This window comes from Panthera tigris, chromosome D1 (assembly GCF_018350195.1).
Source record: "Panthera tigris isolate Pti1 chromosome D1, P.tigris_Pti1_mat1.1, whole genome shotgun sequence".
In the NCBI taxonomy this organism is placed as follows: Eukaryota; Metazoa; Chordata; class Mammalia; order Carnivora; family Felidae; genus Panthera; species Panthera tigris.
The window spans coordinates 93,699,516-93,709,073 of record NC_056669.1 but is presented as its reverse complement, the minus strand read 5'-3'; positions in this window follow the sequence as shown (position 1 = coordinate 93,709,073).

Sequence of the window (9,558 nt, the reverse complement as noted above, 5' to 3'; positions counted from 1 at the left end):
GGTGTGTTTAGCTCATGAAGGAGGGGCTCTCATGAATAGGATTAGTATCCTTATAAAAGAGACCCCAGAGGACTCTGGCTCCTTCTGTCATGTGAGGACAATGTAACACAATCAGTAGATGACAGAACTCAGATTCAAACATTTATTTACTGAACAAAAAATAATGACTTCCTAGTACACTCTAATGACTGTTCTAGGTTTTAAGAGTATATCAATAAATAAAATAGAAAAGACAAAAAATAAGTCCTGTCCCACTGGGACTCTGATCTAACAAAGAATACTTGATTTTATTACTATTTACTATGGTTTCTCCATCAAAAAGAGTTGAAATCTTCCCTTTCTAATTTCCCATCGAACATGACTTCAAGAGTATATTTAAAATACTCCTGAAACAAAATCATTCTGAATGAACAATCATGAATGATACTAAAAAAGTCTACTGGAGGGACACCTGGGTGGCTCATTTGGTTAAGCATCCAATTTCGGCTCAGGTCATGATCTCACAGTTCGTGGGTTCGAGCCCCGCGTTGGGCTCTGTCCTCTCGGTTCAGAGCCTGGAGCCTGCTTTGGATTCTGTGTCTCCCTCTCTCTCCACCCTCCCTACCCCTCACGCTCTGTGTCTCTCTGTCTCTCAAAAATGAATAAACGTTAAAATAAAATTTTTTTTAAAGGCTACTGGAGGGGTGCCTGGGTGGCTCAGTCAGTTAAGCGTCCAACTTCAGCTCAGGTCATGATCTCACAGTTTGTGAGTTTGAACCGCACATTGGGTTCTGTGCTGACAGCTCAGAGTTTGGAGTCTGCTTCAGATTCTATGTTTCCCTCTCTCTCTACCCCTCCCCTGCTTGTGCTCTCTCTCTCTCTCTCAAAAATAAATAAACATTAAACAAGTCTACTGGAATAGTGAAAAGTCATGTGGTCACAGGATTAAAATGGAGCCTGACCTGCCAGCACAGTGAGTGAGAGGCTGTATGATGTGTTGTGCCCAGTGTTTGTCATCACTCCTGGGAAAAGATGCCTGAAATGCTACCACAAAGAAAATTTAATATTAATTTATTTTTTACCATTAATTTTTTTAAATTAAGAACTCATTGGTGAGGATTCCTATATCTGTCATAAAATGGGATAATCCTGGAGCAATATATAGCTAAACCAAAATGAGGAAAAGGAGCTCAGGAAAGGGATATTGAAGGTACAGCAAAAATACTGAATCTGTGTATTAGGTGAACATCTTCTGAGTACAACCCCCAGGAATCCAATTCCAACCATTTCAGATACAAAAAAATTACATTTCAGGCCGGGCTTGTTTCAGGTACTCTTACAATGTTAGTCACATCTTGTTCTGCATTTGTCCTGGGTCGGCTTTCTTCTCTCTGGCTTCATGCTGCATATAACTCTGTCCATTTGATAAAATATGGCCACTGCTAACTAGGCTTATGCAGTACTTACAGCTCTTACTCTCCAGGGAGAGCATGCTAAAATTTAGATTTTATAAAGGAGAATTTAAACTGAATATAATTATATATTTTGCTATTGATGTAAATATTAAAAATAGAGTTGAAAATCTTAAACATTTTATAGAATATTTCAAGAGATTGGTTTTCCTTTCTTTTTATTATAGTTTGTTTTGATTACTCTTATTTATTTTTTTAGATATTATTTTATTTTACAGAGATAGAGAGAGGGGGGTGGGGAGGAGCAGAGGCAGGGGGAGAGACAGAATCCAAAGCAGGCTCCATGCCCAGTGCAGAGCCTGATGCAGGGCTCGATCTCATAACAGTGAGTTCATGACCTGAGCCAAAATCAAGAGTTGGACACTTAACTGACTAAGCCACCCAGGTGCCCCAATCGTCTTATTTATTTATCTATCTATCTATCATCTATCTATCATCTACTTACTTACTTACTTACTGAATTACTTACCACCAGGGCATTGGAGGCAGTAATACTTACTGGTATTTCCTTTGTGTAAGAAACTGTAATAAGCATTTACCTGAATTGATCACATTGAGTTGTCACAACAGCCCTGTAAGAAAAGTCTTATCATCAGAACCATGTAAAATCTAAGTAAGGTGAGTCTTGATTAACATTACAGTGCTTCTCAACGTTGAATCCTAAGATCTTTAATTCTTACAAAATACTGTATTTAAGAAACAATGTGGTATAACAGGAGATACCAAACCCTAATAATAACATGACTTCAAATGCCAATTCCACCACTGACTAGCTGTAAAAATTTAGGCACTGAGCTCAACTTCTATATACATGAGTTTCATCAAATGGAAAAGATGGAATAATAATATGTACAACAGTATATTTTATGAATATTACATAAAATCACCCATTGCTTATATGGTGGGCAGATCATACAGTAAATAGCATGACATCATACAATATGACATCATACAATAAATAGCATGACAGCTAGGTAAAATCTAAAAAGTGTTTATTCAAATGTATTAGAGGGCTTCTGAACCAAGACAGAACTTTTGCATTCTACTGGAATGTTAAATAGTATAACCGCTTAGGAAAACTTGATGATTTCTTGAAAAAGGAACCCAGAGATTCTACTTCTAAGTATTTACCTATAAGAAATGAGTATATGTTCATTCAAAGAGTGGTACATGAATATTTATAACAACTTATCCATGGTATCCATTTGGAAACAACCAAGGTTTCTGTTAACAAGTGAATGGTGAACAAATTATGATATATCCATACAACGAAGTAATGCACATCAATATAAGGGAACTAACTGTTGATACCCACAACATAGATGAATCTCAAAATCACTATCCTTATTGAAAGAAGCTAGATACAATGGAATATATACTATATGATTCTACTTATGTAAAATTGTGATAAATGCACAATAATTTCTAGTGACAAGAAACAAATCAGTTATTGCCTAAGGCTGGGAGCAGAGGCAGGAATGGACTGCAAGGGGATGTTGAGGATCCTTAGAAGGAGACAAAGCATTTTATGCATCTTGATTATGGTGGTGGCTCCATGGGTACATACATCTGTCAAATTTAGTGAGTTGTACACTTCAAATGGATGAAGTTTGTTGTATGAAATTAGAGCACAATAAAGTTAACTTAAAAATGGGGAGATATTCCATATACATGGATTGGAGGACTCAATATTTTATAGATGTAAACTTTTCCCCAGCTGATCTGTAGATTAAATACATTTCAAATAAAATTATCAGTAGGGTTTTGTGTGTGTGTACACGATTCATGTATGTGAAAGTGCATTTTGTAAAAATTAAGAAACTAAGTCTAAAACTTCTACAGAAATGCAAAGAACACAGAATAACTAAGACACTGTTGAAGAATAACAAAGTAGATGACTATCATATTGAGGCCTATTATACGTAACACTCTACTAATTAAAACAATGTGGAACTGGCATAAAGACAGGTGAATTGACCAGTTGAAGCCTAGAGAAAATCCAGAAATAGACTCACACATGCATGGTTACCTAAATTTTTACAAAGTAACTCCACAATTCAATGGGGAAAGGATGGTCTTTTTGATAAACTGAGTAGATATTCATATAGAAAAATAATAAATCTTATCCTATTTCTTTCAGTGTATATGAGAATCATTTCTAGGTGATTTGAAGATCTAAATGTGTAAGACAAACTATAAGACTTTTAGAAAAAAAATATTGAAAGTGTCATTATTACCTTAAGGTAGCCAAAGATTTCTGAAACAAGAACAGAAATTATTCATTATAAGAGAAAACTTGATAAAGAAGTTGCATTAAAATTAGGGGTGCCTGGATGACTCAGTTGGGTAAGCGTCTGACTCTTGGTCTCAAATCAGGTCTTGATCTCAGGGTCGTGAGTTCAAGCCCCACACCAGGCTCCTCGCTGGGTATAAAGCCTACTTTAAAAACATCAACAACAACAAAAGAACTGACATTAAAATTAAGATTAATTCAAAGATATTAATAGGAGTGTGAAAAGCAAATTCAAATGGGAGAAAATATTTCTAATGCAAATATCTATCAAAAGAATAATATTGCAAATGTATAAAGAACATTATAAATAAATAAGAAAAAAGGAAACTCAGTAGAAAAAATGGACAATATTCTTGAACAGACATTTTTTGTTTATTTAAATTAATTTTATTGTGGTAAGAACACATGAGATTTACACTCTACAAATTTTTGAGCGTACAATACAATATTGTTGGTACAGGTGCAGTGTTGTACAGCAGATCTCTACAACTTACTCATTTTGCTTAAATGAAATAATGCTCATTGATTAGTAACTCCCCACTTACCCTTTCCCCCAGCCTTGGAAACCACCATTCCATTCTGATTCTATGAGTTTGACTCTCTTAGATACCTCATGAAAGCGGAATAATGCAGTACTTACGCACATCTTTCTGCGACTGGCTTATTTCACTTAACCTAGTATCCTCAAGATTCATTGATTTTGTCAAATATTACAGAATTGTGTTCTTTTTTAAGGTTGAATGATATACCATTGTATCTGTAGATGGACATTAGGGTTGCTTCCACATTTGGACAACTGTTAACAGTATTGCGATGAACACAGGAGTTCTAATATATATTTTCAATTATTTTTGGTAAATACCCAGAAGTAGGATTGCTGGGCCATGTGGTAGTTCTATTTTTAACTTTTTGAGGAACATTCATACTGTTTTCCATAGCAGCTGCACCATTTTGCATTCTTACCAACAGTGCAAAAAAGTTTGAATAGACATTTCATTTTAAAAAACCCAAATGGCCAATAAACTTCAGAAAATGTGCTTAACTTTATATACCATCATGGAAATGCAAATTAAAACCACTGGAATGACTGAAATGAATAAAAAAGTTTTATAATTACAAATGTTAAGTGAGGATGTGAAGCAAACGGGATGTTCTTACTTTTCTGGTGAGAATATACATTGAGATAGCCACTTTAGAAAACACTTTGTCAGTGGATACTAAAACGAAACTAGTTCATAACTAGGGATCCAGCAACTCCATTCCCTAATGTTCACTCAACAGAACTGCACACTGTGTTCCCAAAAAGTATTACACAAGTATGTTCAAAGCAACATTATTTGTAATCGATTGATAATGGAAACAACCATTAATCACAGAAAGGGCAAGTAAAAGAAATATTATGCAGTAATGACAATAAATGAACTGCAACTGTGTAAAGCAACATGGATGAAATCTCGTAAACACCATCTTGGGCCAAAGAAGTCAGACACAAAAATAGTATATACTATTTTTAGTATACTATTTAGTATACTATATACTATAAATATACTATTTTTGTGTCTGTACAAATGATTCCATTCACATGAAATTTAAAAACAGGAATATTATTTTTTAGTGTTGAAGTAGGATAACAGTTACTCTTGTGTGGCTGGTAACAGAAAGGGGACCTGAAAGTGACTCTTGAATGCAGTTGATTCCCTGTTTCTTGATTCGGGCTCTGATTACATGAATGTGTTTACTTTGTGAAAATCCATTGTGCCGCATACTTAGGATAGGTATCCTCTCTGGTACATATATTTCAATAAAACGGGAGAGGGGAAGGACCAAAAAAAAAAGCACATAAACCTCAGGAATCTACTGTATTAAAAAAAATCCCATACCATTTCATGAATGATTTAAACTAATTCCAGAAATTATCTGTACAAGTTAGGAGAATTTGGAGTACTTAAAACTATTTTGTATTTGAGCGTTTAACATAAGCAAGAAAAGACACTGGGAAAAAAGGAGGAAGTCAAAGAATGGGTAGAAATAAATACCCACATAAAAAAGAAGCATTTCTGTCTCCAAGTTCTTTAGAAGTTGTTTAGAACTAAATTAGTGCCACATTCTAGAGTGCTACCAACATAACTTTCTATCTTGGAGAAAGATAAATTGGGATCCAAGAAGATAAGTACAAAATTTCATTTCTGTCATCATAAATACATATTCACATGTGTATCCTTAAACATGCTTAAACATTTTTTTCTTTGCTTCCTTGTTTCCTTTGTTCCTTTGTTCTTCCCTTCTTCCCTTCTTCCTCTCTCCTTCCCTCTCCCTCTTTTTTCTTTCCTTCTTTTTTTTTTCCCCTTTTTTGTGATTATAAAAACCCAGCAACACCATAGTTGAGTGCCAACATATCTTGTTCACAGGAACATCATTATCTTTTAGCTATCATCCTCGTTTCCCACTGGTCAAGGCAACTTTATTTTCACTGTGGTTTGTAGTCTGTTATGTGCTGTCAGCTTGTCCGTCATCCTGGGATCTTATCATGCCCATTAGATTAGTGACACCAGTTATATGGCAGCATCTCTTGCTATGAATCCCAGCCTTCAGAGAATGGCCAACACCAAGCTTCTCAAACATGCTGGTGTCCCAGGCACCACTGTATTGCTAAAGGCTTAGTAAAAGGAGTGTCTGGTAAGCCCTTGGTACTACTATAGTTCTAGTACTATAGTTCTCACCCCAGAAGCACAATCTCATGGCCCAAATCAGGTATATAGAATCAGATTTTGCATTTTAACAAAATCCCTGAGTATTTTGGATACACTGGCATTTCCTGGGGAACATGCTGAGTTGGTAGGTTCTCAAGTTTTATATTAAGAAGTATCATTTCTTTTTCTTTTAATTTTTTTTAACGTTTATTTATTTTTGAGACAGAGCATGAAAGGGGGAGGGTCAGAGAGAGAGAGGGAGACACAGAATCTGAAACAGGCTCCAGGCTCTGAGCTGTCAGCACAGAACCCGACGCGGGGCTTGAACTCACGAGATCATGACCTGAGCCGAAGTCAGATGCTTAACCGACTGAGCCACCCAGGCGCCCCAGAAGTATCATTTCTAACAGCTTCACCCTCTTGATCTTCTGGCCCTCTTCCATACTCTTCCAAAAGAGTGGGTACCTCCACCTTATTGACTATATAAACCATTATCATATTTAAGTGTAAAAAAACAACAAAAAAAAAAGCAAAAACAAAAAACCTGTTCTAATAAACATTAAAAGCTCTGGTGGTTCTTGACATAAATTAAATCCTAAATTCTAATTGATTTAAATGGTTTCCATAAATGCTCCCCTATCCATGATCCAACCCTCCCTTCCCCCCAGTGCAACATCTCCAACACTTCACCTTGGTTCATTCTGGGACACATCTGTCAGGTCCTGTAAGTCCTTTAGTAGTGGGCAATTTCTACCTGGAGCAAAGTTCACATTTCCCTGCTTAGGTTGTAGTAAGAACGACTTTGGCTTTGGTTCTAGAGGCAATGAGAAATATTGAAAGAGGAACTTGAGGAAGGCCAACATTTTGAGAAGCACATACTCCAGATACAGGACTGCCAGATAAAATACAGGCCACCCAGTTAAATTTGAAATTTAGACAAAAAACAAATTTGTTTTAGTCTAAGTGTGTTCTAAATATTGCATGGGGCATACTCGGACTAAAAGCATTTGTTGTTTATCTGAAATTCAAATTTAACTACTGTTTTATTTTATTTTAAGTAAGCTTTAACTTTAGAATAGGTCTAGCTTTACAGAAAAATTGCAAAGATAATACAGAGTTTCCATAAGCTCCATTCAGTTTCCCTTATAGTTATCATTGTATTAGTATAGTACATTTGTTACAATCAATGAACCAATATTGAGACATCATTATTAACTGAAGTCACACGTTATTCATATTTCCTTAGTTTGGGCCAAAAATGCTTTTTCTGTTCCAGCATACCATCCAGTATATTTCATTTACTTTTACATTTACTTGTCGTATCTTCTCAGGCACTTCTTAGCTGTGACAGTTTCTCAGACTTCCCTTGTACTGGTAAGGTATTTTGTAAACTGTCTCAATTGGAATTTGTCTTATGTTTTCATCATGATTAAACTGGGGTTATATGTTTTTAGGAGGAAAGCCACAGAGATAAAGGGCCATTTTCATCACATCATATCGAAGGTATACTCTATCAATATGGCTCAACTTTGAACCTTATTTTTTAAGTTGTGTATTTGGAATCACAGCTTTCTGAAAAAGCCAAAAAAATGCATTTTGATCTCATTCCATTAGACCCTGAAGTACCTCATTCATCTCAGTTTGTCCTAGAACCCTAAATTTGTTTGGGAAATGGATCATCAATGGACTATCTCTGAATTATACTATAGAAAGTACACATCTGAGAATATATTATTTATTCAGCTAATATTCATGAATGTTTCACTCAATAGAAACATTCAAAAAATGAATATTCTATGAACTTTCTATTCATAAGTTTAAGTGTTTTGACAATTCCTTTCTTTCTTTCTGTCTGTCTGTCTTCCCTCCTTTCTTCTTATAGCTGAGGAATAAAGAAGGAATTGTACTTGGACAATGGCTGGCAGATTTTCCCATGTAACATCAAGCAATAAACACCTATAAAACCATGATTATGGAGAGTATCTATAGTGAGTTTCCCAGACAGAGTAAAATCCACTTCGTGCAGGTTGTATTCATCCAGGTCAACAGCCTAGGTGGGTCTCCTTGGGAAATTGCTGAGTCTGGGGAGATATCTTGAATGCTAATCATGTTGCCATTTGGCCATACAGTGAATGCAACTATATCCTTTATCAGTTTAGCAAATATGTATTTTCACAAATATTATCATTTGAATGTTATCCAAGAGCACAAAACCCCATAATATTTTATGTGTATAATTTGCCAATCATTTAGAAGACATGGTATTTTTTTACTCAAGACACTTTTCTCAGTTTGTCACGTTTTCAGAATTTCATAGGTTTTCCTTGTTCTTTTGTAGCCTCTGACTGTCTGTTGTTGTCATCATTAAAATACTCTGTGCCCACTGTTTGAACTTGGAATTATTAAAAAAAAACAAACTCAAAATAATTAAAACAATAGTTGTTAAAACCCTACCATATGCTAGGCAAAATGGTGGGCTGTCAAATAACAAAAATAAGAAAGAACAAGCAGTGAATTTTATAAAAGTGTGAAAGAAGAGCATGGTGTACCTCAGGAATGATAAGAAGTTTAATTAGATTGAAATGCAATGTACAGAGAAGGAAAGGTAAAAGATAAAATTGTAAACTTAATATCAGGTTAGATCGTAAAAGGCCTTGTTCATCTCCCAAATGTCATGAACTTTATTTTAAGCACCAGTGTGCTAAGATTGAATCTCAACTTTTTTTTTTTTTGAAGACTTCACTGGTGGCTGTATGCAGAAGAAATAAATAAAAGGTAAATGACCTACTCTGGGATAGATGAAAATCTATTTGAGAAGGCAAGAGTCATGAACATGAAGAAAGGAATAATCAAAAATGGAGGATGGTCAAGTGGAAAATCCTGGTCTAGAAAATATATGATCTGTATCTACCGGTATTCCATGAATCCATTTTCCTCATTTTTCCAGGTTGTCTTGTGAAAACATAAATCCAATAATTTCAACCTCTGCATTTCATGGCTCCTGAAAGTCTTCACAGATTTTCTAGTGCTTACAAAAAAAATCAACTTTCCTTAAAAGTCTGAAACATCTCTATCCCATATTTATAATCACGGTGAAAGTAAATATTGCTGTATGGGACCTACA